This window comes from Leptonychotes weddellii, unplaced genomic scaffold (genome assembly GCF_054177405.1).
Source record: "Leptonychotes weddellii isolate Sample4059 unplaced genomic scaffold, ASM5417740v2 HiC_scaffold_7235, whole genome shotgun sequence".
Taxonomy (NCBI): Eukaryota; Metazoa; Chordata; class Mammalia; order Carnivora; family Phocidae; genus Leptonychotes; species Leptonychotes weddellii.
In genome coordinates this window covers 1-9,584 of record NW_028042078.1, presented here as the reverse complement: position 1 = coordinate 9,584, position 9,584 = coordinate 1, and the positions used below count along the sequence as shown (strand labels likewise).

The 9,584-nt window shown below is 40.4% G+C and overlaps 1 pseudogene; it reads left to right on the top strand.

Annotated features, from left to right (window-relative positions):
• Nucleotides 1-3,397: 3,397 nt before the first annotated feature.
• On the top strand, nucleotides 3,398-4,047 carry LOC102747190 (MOB kinase activator 1A pseudogene; annotated as a pseudogene).
• The last annotated feature ends 5,537 nt before the right edge of the window (nucleotides 4,048-9,584 follow it).

Genomic DNA, 9,584 nt, shown 5'->3' with positions numbered 1-9,584 from the left:
GAAGAAGGAATTCAAATTGGGAGGTAGCATGGAAACCCCCAAAAGAGATCACTGGGGCCTAAAGTCAGGCAACAGAAATGGGGGCGACAGGCTGAATGTGAGTGGTATTTCTGGGCAGGGGTGCAGAGCTGCGTGCTGTGGTGGTTCCACAGATCTGGGGAGGGAGGGATCGGGTCCCAGTTCTGGAGGGCATGTGGCGAGCTGATGGTGGTTTGCCTCGTGGACTGACAGTTCAGGAAGAGGAGAAACAGGTCCCTTCTTCATCTCTCTTTTTAAAACAAATATCAGTTTATAAGGTTTACACTGTTTATAGACCTCCTTCCTCAAGGGTCGAGTAGCTAGAAGCTGGTGAATGGGGTGTGGGAGAGGTTGAGTTGAGAGCCTGGGGACACACCCACGGGTAAATGTCTGACAGTCAGAAGTGGAATTGTGAAGCTTCCAGAGATACTAGATCTAGGAGCCACCAGCTCCCAAGTAGTAGTTGAAACTGTGAGAGTGAATTTAGCTACCCAGGCAGTGTGTGGCGGAAGGAGAACACTGGGTTTGGTGGAGCTCTGGAAAGTTTGAACATTACAATGTCGATTTAATTAATTACCTTTTTAGAAATAGGCCATCATGCACATTAAATGAAATCCAAATGGTTCAAGAAGACACACAGAGAAAAAGGAGTCCTTCTCCAGCCTTCTCCCCTGGCTGTAGTGTTCCCAGCCCTAGAAACTACCACCTGTATTGGGTTCTTGTGTATCCTTTCATAGATACTCTGTACAGATGCAAATATTTGCAAATGAGTTTGTTAGGATTATTTCATACAATGCCATATAGTGTTCCTTCTGGTTGAGTTGAGGTCCTGGTGACACACCCACATTTAAATGTCCGGCAGTCAGTGAGAAATGGGAACTTTGGAGCTTGTAGGAATGTGGGCCAGAGATATTAGATCCATGAGTCACCAGTTCACAGGTGGTAATTGAAGCAGTGAGAGTAAATTTACCTACCCAGGCAATGTTTATTCCCTTGTAGAAGTGCAGCAGAGAGAAGAGAGGAGTGAGCAATAGAAAGAAAACCAGGGAGACAAAGGTTGTATATCCCCAAGAGAAGAGAAGAAAGGGCATGACATTATTATGTTCAAGAAATTAAATTATTGGAAGTAAAAAGAAAACACTTAAAGTTGTTTTTTTAATTTCAAGCAGGCATGGGGAGGAAGGAAAGCACTCTGCTGAAAGGGGACACACGGGCTTTTAGAAGACATGGACAGACATCCCAAAGACATCCTTTCTCTCCTTGCTTAATTTGCTCAGGACTGCCTTTCAGGGAAGTCTTGGGAGGCCCTAAACACCACGGGCATCTCAGTGGTACACATTGAAGCGATATGTCTTTTCTCCTAAAAACATTCTAGCTTCCTTTTCTTCATTTGGAATGATCATTTCCGCATCATTCTCCCAATGTGAGAAGCCGCAGGCTCCAGCTCGGAGGCTGTCGTCTGCAGCTTGCTGGCCTCTAGTGGCCGGGAAGGAACCTCCCAGCTCCTGGTCCTGCCTGGCTTCACTGTGACGAGACGGGCGCCTGGAGGCAGCCGTGGACGCTGTCTTCCTTACTAACCATGGGAAGGGCTTCCGGAGAATATTGGACAATCCGCTGCTTTACCCAAACCATCGTTTACCTGGATAAGAAACTTCCGTTGGCCCAGAGCAAATCATGGAGGCCGCATTTAGGCCCACTCTCAAGCCCCTTGTTTCTGGGATGTGGATAATGTTCTATGGATAAGACTTTCCAATTTCTCTGATGAAAGATGCAAAAATAGATGGCAGGTGAGATATGTTTGGAGCAGACTCTCACAAGCCTGTGAGGAGGAAGATCAAGTGGAAATAATATATGTTTGTAGACTCTAAAGAATATATGTATATACAACATTATTTTGGGGGAAAAAAAATCAGTGATAATGTCACCTCTGCAGTAGGTTCTTGGACATTTGCAACTTCTCCAAGCTTCAGTTTGCTCATCTGAGAATAACAGTACACCCCACAGGCATGTATTGCTGAAATTACATGAGTCAATAGGTAGAGGTTTACCTTTTGCTGTGCAGGACTGACACTTATTGAAGATTCAATAAACTTAGCTACTGATATTATTTTTAAATAGTATTATTCTCTAGGAGATACAGTCCTATGCTCAGATGTATGACAAGATGGCCCTCTCGGGCCTACAATTCCACATCACACGACTCTGTGACCTGCGTTATGGCCTGCAATTGTATGAGCACAGGAAAACAGCAGAAGAGACCAGAGACATGTCACAGCACAGGCCCTGGGTCAGCCCTGCGCCACACACTGGAGGGGAACTGCATCCTTTCATCCTCGGACACGGGCACTCTGCTCCCTCCCAGCCACACAGGGATGCTCTCGGAATGGGACAGAGGCTGCCAGTGATGGCAATCTCCCTCCTAGTTCCATGTGCCAAGAATGCTTTCCAAGTGGACAAAAGATTGGCATCAAGCTGAAGTAAATCAAAATGGTAAGACTTTGCAGGATGGCCGGAAAAACGAAACAGACCTAAGTAAATAACTGATCTTAAAAACTAGCAAAGGTGATTTAGATGTCAGTCTGATTTTTTGCATGATATAAATAATATCAATCCTTACATTTTGGCAGAAAATAATACTGGTAATACCACATAGTTTGTCCGTTCTATCTGGCAGCAATAGAGTTAGTAGAACTCTGTGATTGGTGTGCATAGGAAGAAACCATATATGCTTTTATTGGGACATAGAACCTACATATACTTAATTCTTCTTTATGGAAGGGTAGAATAACAAGTTGGTGAATTAACTGCAGTAAATAATAATAATAAACTATAAATTCCTTAGAAGAATCCATCACTATAAATCAGCAAACATTCCAATACAGAAGACATTATAGTTTGGAATTACAAGATGAAAAGTTAACATCAAAATGGCTCACACTGTTGGCTATCTACTGCACACCAAATGCTGGGCAAAGTGCCTTTCCTGCATCATTGCGTTTAACTGAAACATATAGCATATTCTCACATTTTACAGTTGTTGCCACTGAGGTTTTTATAGAATTTTTTTTCTTTTTCTTCATATACCTTTACCACAAATCATAAATATATATTTGTTTGGGTATTTGATATCAAAAATTATAACTGCAATGTAAGTGAAGCCTTTTCTTGTGAGAAGTAGCTGGGTCCATTTTTCTGGTTGGTGAGGTAGGAGAGGCAGCACAGGAATCTGCACCAAATTTGATTCAAGCTCCGAGCAGCTGTAACCTGGGCTCTACCTTCCACAGACTGAGGACTGTCTACCCCTCCTGGCTCCGTGAGTGCTGGCTCTGAATACTGACTGCACTGGACTCTAATGGCCTTTGCTTGGGAAGGGGAAAAGATGAGCTTCCTCTTCAGCAGCCATTATTCTAATACATTTAAGTCAAAGAAGAGCATCCCTGAAGGAGTTCATTAGTACGAACACTTAAAACATGCAAGAAGCACTCTGGGAAGTGGGACTCCTAGAAGGGCAGTCATGTTGCCCGAGGAGAAAGATCGCAATCAACAGATGACAGTTAGCACTGTAGATTTCTTCAACCAGGTCAGAACTCTGCACTGAAGCAAGCTGTCTAGTCATGGCTGCAGGTCCAAGATCCGAATATCATTGGGAAGATGCTTTTAATATTAAGGCCCAGTCAAAGATTCTGCTCCAGAATACATCAACTATTTGATGACTTGAGTTCAGGATTAACTTGATCATGAAACCCTTTTTCCTTCTAAGACAGGTGTTCCATTTTCCCAAAACTTTATATCTGTGGTAAAAACTATTCTAAAGCATTCGTTCAAGGTTTATACCCATATTTCTTGCCAGCACTTTGATTCTGTGATGCAATAGCAAGTAAAGGCCTGCCACAACACATCCTTTAAGTATTTTATTTGTTCCAAAGTTTGATTTCATTGATAGGTGAAAGTTGGCACCACTACAGGAATTCATTGAAAGATTTCTGTAACACAGTTGCCCTTTTACTTCGTCTACTTGTTAGAGTTATCTTATTGCCAGTCTGTTACAGACTTGAGTTATAGGTCGAAATGTGTCCTCTCCAAAAATTATATGTTGAAGTCCTAACTCCCAATACCTCAGAATGTGATTTGGAAATAGTGTTCTTGCAAGTGTAATCAAGATGAGGCCTTTAGGGTGGACCCTAATCCAGTATGTCTGGTGTCATAAAAGGAAAATTTGGACCCAGAGACGTGCACACAGGGAGAGTGCCATGTGAACATGAAGGCAGAGATCAGGGTGATGTGTCTATAAGTCAAAGAGAGAGACCTAGAATGGATCCTTTCCTCACAGCTCTTAGAAGGAACCAACCCTGCCAATGCCTTGATTTTGAACTTCTTGCCTCCAGGATTGTGAGATAATTTATTTCTGTTTTTCTAAGCCATCTAGTTTGTGGTACTTTGTTACCCTGGCAGCCCTAGCAAACTAATAATACAGCTGGTGATACAAACTGAGAAAACAGGATACAAAAACACCCATTATCTGCGTTTACTGATAAAATCGTTCCAAGGGTAGATTGGCTTTAAAGCAAGAACTTATGAGCATACCTAACTTTGACATAATCTAATACCTGTTGTTTTCACAAAGTCACACTTGGTTGTAATATGTGGTAACCAAACTGCACTTTATTAGTTTAGCCATTGTTTCTTTGCTGAAGCAATTGAGTCTATTTCAGGTGACAACATAATAGATAATAAGAATTTATTAGCAAGTTTCCAAACCAAATTTCTTAGCAACACAATCACATAATAGGTAAGTTTCATTCCACTTCAATTTAGAAATTTAAAAAAGACATTTTTAGGTGTTCTTTATATTTAGAACATTTGTATCATTTTGTATTCTATTTTCAAGTCTGTATGGCAGTGCTTTTATAGATTAAAATCTTTCTATTTATATGTCTATCTATCTAAAAAAAAAGCCATGATTTCTATTTTAATCATAAATGGCATATGTGGTACAGGAACAACCAAGTTTTTTTTCCTAAAATTCCTTTTTATCTTTTAATCTTCATTTAATATTTTATCAGCTATAAATCTACCTAAATTGTTAGGAGACTGTATGTGTATCTATCAGAAATAATATCTTTTAAGGCTTCTACAGATAATCTTAAGATTTTTTTTAAGTTTATTTTTTTTAATTATCTCTATACCAACATGGGGCTCGAGCTCAGACCCCAAGATCAGGAGTTGCATGCTCTTCCGACTGAGCCAGCCAGGCATCCATATATTTATTTATTTTGAAATGCATCATTCAAATTAATTTTAATATGTGAAGATTTTGGTTAAAAAATATATTCCAAAATATCACAAACATAGCTCTCAAAGCCACTATTTTTATTCATGCTGTAGCGTGGGAGTCCACCAACTTTATCCCAATAAAGATAAGTTAAGGGAAACCACAGTGAAAACCATGAAAGTATAGAGAATTTATGGAATGGCTAAACATATAGTGTGCTACCTATTCTTTAATGTATGTATTTATAAAATAGGAATGAGTACAATATCTTCCTTCATGTTGCTGATATTAAAAGACTGGAATGAGCCTTCATAGAGGTTTTCTTCCGTTTGTTTTTGTATCAATACTCAAACTTATTTTATTTCTCTTGGATAAAAAAGATCTTCCCCTTTAATAAGAGAAAAAAACTTTTTTCATTTGGGTCCTAGGACTTTGTAAACTCCAGCTGACTGTTTAGAATATATTAAGGCACAACAAATATACTGGAAGATTTGCCAGACAGAAAAAGCTTTAAATTCACCTACATTCTGTATTTCAGAGCTGTGATTTTTATAGTCACTTGCTGACTTCCTTGGTGGCTTCAGAAAAGTTTAGATTTGATAGTATTTTTGTTATTTATTTTTATTATCCCACTACACTAAAAAGAAAATCATTGTTTGAAAAAATCTCTGTTTAATAACTCAGTTTTAATAAATTCTTAAATACATATGGGATTTTTTTTTTTTTTTAAGATTTTATTTATCTGAGAGAGAGCATGAGGGGGGGTGTCAGAGGGAGAAGCCGACTCCCCGCCGAGCAGGGAGCCTGATGTGGAACTCAATCCCGGGACTCCGGGATCATGACCTGAGCCAAAGGCAGTTGCTTATCCAACTGAGCCATCCAGGCACCCCTACACATGGGATTTTAATTCTTCTAATTAAGGCTGAAACCATATATTATTATTTGTGGATTTAAAGAGTGGAGTATTCACTTGTGAAAAAAGAGAAAAGTCCAACGTGAAACATTCCACAATTAATGTTTAAGCTAATCCAGAATTCTTTGCCAGCCATTCTGTAGGGTTACATTGAGCATTTATAAACAAAGCTGGTTTCTAGATACTGCCTAGAAGCTTACTGCCTCTCACCTTTATTTGTTTTTTTAGAAAATTGCTAAAATTTGGTGGTATTTTTTCTTTTTTTATTAAGTTCTAATTTTTATTAAGTTCTAATTTTTATTTAATTTTTTTAAGTTTGTGTTTTTTTTAAAAAATTTTTATTTTTAAGTAATCTCTACACCCAACATGGGGCTCAAACTCAAACCCCAAGATTAAGAGTCACAGGCTCCACTGACTGAGTCAGCAAAGCACCCCTAAGTTTTTATGTGAATTCCAGTTAGTTGGGGTGCCTGGGTGGCAGAGTTAGTTAAGCATAACAACCGTAAGTTGGTTTTTGCTAAGGTTGTGATCTCAGGGTCATGATCTCAGGGTCCTGACATTGAGCCCCGTGATGAGCCCCATGTAGAGCCCTGCATCAGGCTCTGCACTCAGTGTGAAGTCTGCTTGGGATTCTCTCTCCTTCTCCCTCTGCCCCTCCCACCTGTGCTCTGCCTCTCTCTCTCTGTCTCTCTCTAAAATAAAATAAATAAATAAATAAATAAATAGATAGATAGATAGATAAATCTTTTAAAAAATTCCAGTTAGTTAACATGCCTCTCAACTTTATTTTTTTTTAACATTTTTATTTATTTATTTATTTCAGAGAGAGAGAGAGCAAGCATGAGCAGGGGGAGGGGCAGAGGGAGAAGCAGACACCCTACTGAGCAGGGAGCCTGCCACGAGGCTTGATCCCAGGACCCAGGCGTCCCAGTGCCTCTCAACTTTAAATTAAACCTTGTTAGCTTTATTTTTTTTTAATTCCAGAAGGAATTAACTTACATTATTCAACTAGGTTTCATTTTCATCTTCATTTCTAGTATTTCTAGTATTCTCAAACAAAACTCCATTCATTTTTCAGCAATAGAGATCCTCCCTTTCCTCATGACTAGGCTTTAAACCAAAGATCATCATGCCCCAAAGACAGATTACTAATTAGACACAAATCACAAGTTTGTTGGTAATTTGAGACACATAATGGCCTTTATTATTTTTCTTTATTTTTCTTTTTTTTAAGATTTTATTTATTTATTTGACAGAGAGAGACACAGTGAGAGAGGGAACACAAGCAGGGAGAGTGGGAGAGGGAGAAGCGGGCTTCCTGCCGAGCAGGGAGCCCGATGCAGGGATCGATCCCAGGACCCTGGGATCATGACCTGAGCCGAAGGCAGACGCTTAACGACTGAGCCACCCAGGTGCCCCCTTTATTATTTTTAATAAGTACTTTATCACCAGGTGCACCTAAACATTAATGTTAACATTACTTATTTACATTCAAGGCCAGGGAGTCGAGGGGAGGAAGAAAACTGGAAGGGGAGAGAATGGGAGAGGATGGCATCTTCTTGACTTGGCTAAAGAGCCAAACTTGACGAGTCAGAAGAAATCAGTCTGTCATGGGCAACTTGTTCCGCATCCCACCCACCCCTTCCCTCTCCAACTCAGAAGTCCTCAGTTCTCAATGTCTGTGATCTTTGCTCCTTGTACCTGATCACAGTCAAGGGGTGGAGGGTTCTTGCTCCATTGTGCAGTTAATCGTATGGTGCTTTAATCTTCAGGCCTTTAAAAACAACAACAACAACAACAACTTTTGGACAATGACACTATCATAGATTTTTATTTAAATATTTAAAATTCTGAGTGCTACAGTGTTTGTATTGGCAGCCAGATGTATCTTCTTCTTCAGACTGAATAAATCTGGTGATTTTACAGGGCTGCTAGTTAACAAAGCATTTCCTCTTAGACTTGTAGAGTCCTAGCTTAGGTAGTTGCTTATTACTCTACACATGCTAATCTGCCCTCACCTTGACTTTGGTGACAACAAAAGGAAAGTTTTTCTAGTATTGCAGAGGCCACAAGAACAACTCTAGTTGTGATTTTAAGTTTTTCAAACTTTGTCAAGTTTTCCTTATTATTCTGTTGGCCTGAGGTTAAAGCAGAAGTGGAGTTTCTTTAAACATAACATCACTATCTCATGAGCAGAAAAAAATCAGGCCCGAAGAGTATAAGTCCTAGAAATTTGTTTCTAAGTAGATTCAGTCATGGTACTGGTGCTGCCTGTCAGTGTAGAACTCTAGCCACCTGAGAAGAAGTGGCCTTGACACTGCTCAGTTAATTAAACAAGGCCATTAGACTGAGGTGGCTTTCATGTGGCAGCCATCTACATAAGCAAGCTAAACCTAAGCCTGTAAATGCCTCAAGATTATGAAATCAAAACCTAAGGACAAGCAAGCACGAACAGCCAACAAGGCTTTAAGCCAATCAAATAATTTCTTTACTTCTGCACTTTCTCTATGAAGTCTTTCTCCTGGCACCTATTGCAGAGCACTCCTAGCCACTTTCTTCGTTTGGCACTGCCAGATTCAAATAGATTTTTGCTCAAATAAACTCTTAAAATTTTTAATGTGCCTCATCTTCTCTCTTAACACCACCAAACACTAAACACCTTCAGAGAGGGACATTATTTCCCCCTGAACATTCAGTTCAGTGAGTGGATGTGATTTTTGCTACTGTAGAATTCTGGCAAAAGGAATAATAATTATCTTGCATTTTCAATTTTACTATGTGAGACTTGGGACTCCCAGGTCTATTCTAAAATCTCTTAATGTGACACTAGATTGACAAAGTGTTTACTCAATGCAGAAGCCCTGAGGAGTGTGGAGAAAAAGCAAACTGAGGGAAGTAAACGTAAGGGGACCCAGAATATACCTGGAGGAACTGACTTTCAGGTTAACTGGCTTGACTGGCATGGGTGCCAGTCAAGGGGTTGAGAGGAGGCCTGATGTCATGACGCAGGTCAGCAGCGGTTGGCCAGGCGAGCAGGTTTCCCAGGGCACCTGAGACCCGAGGAGCCTTCCTACCCCTCTGCCCATGCGAGGCGTAGCTCCACTCATATGCACATGGCCTGAAGGACTGACGGCCCCTGGGACTGTTAGAGATTCTCAGAGAGATCTGGGACCCAAAAAGTGGTGGACACTCCCTCCTGATCCGATCAGCCTGAGGAACTTCAGAATGCAGCTGGACAGTCATTTCAGCCACACGGTAATGCTGCACGTTTTCTAACACGTGGACCCAACAGCAGTCACAGATGAGTGTCACTCTTTGGTGCACATGAAGTTTTGGATTCCTACCTGCTACTATACTCGTGTCACTTGAACTTCGGATGTG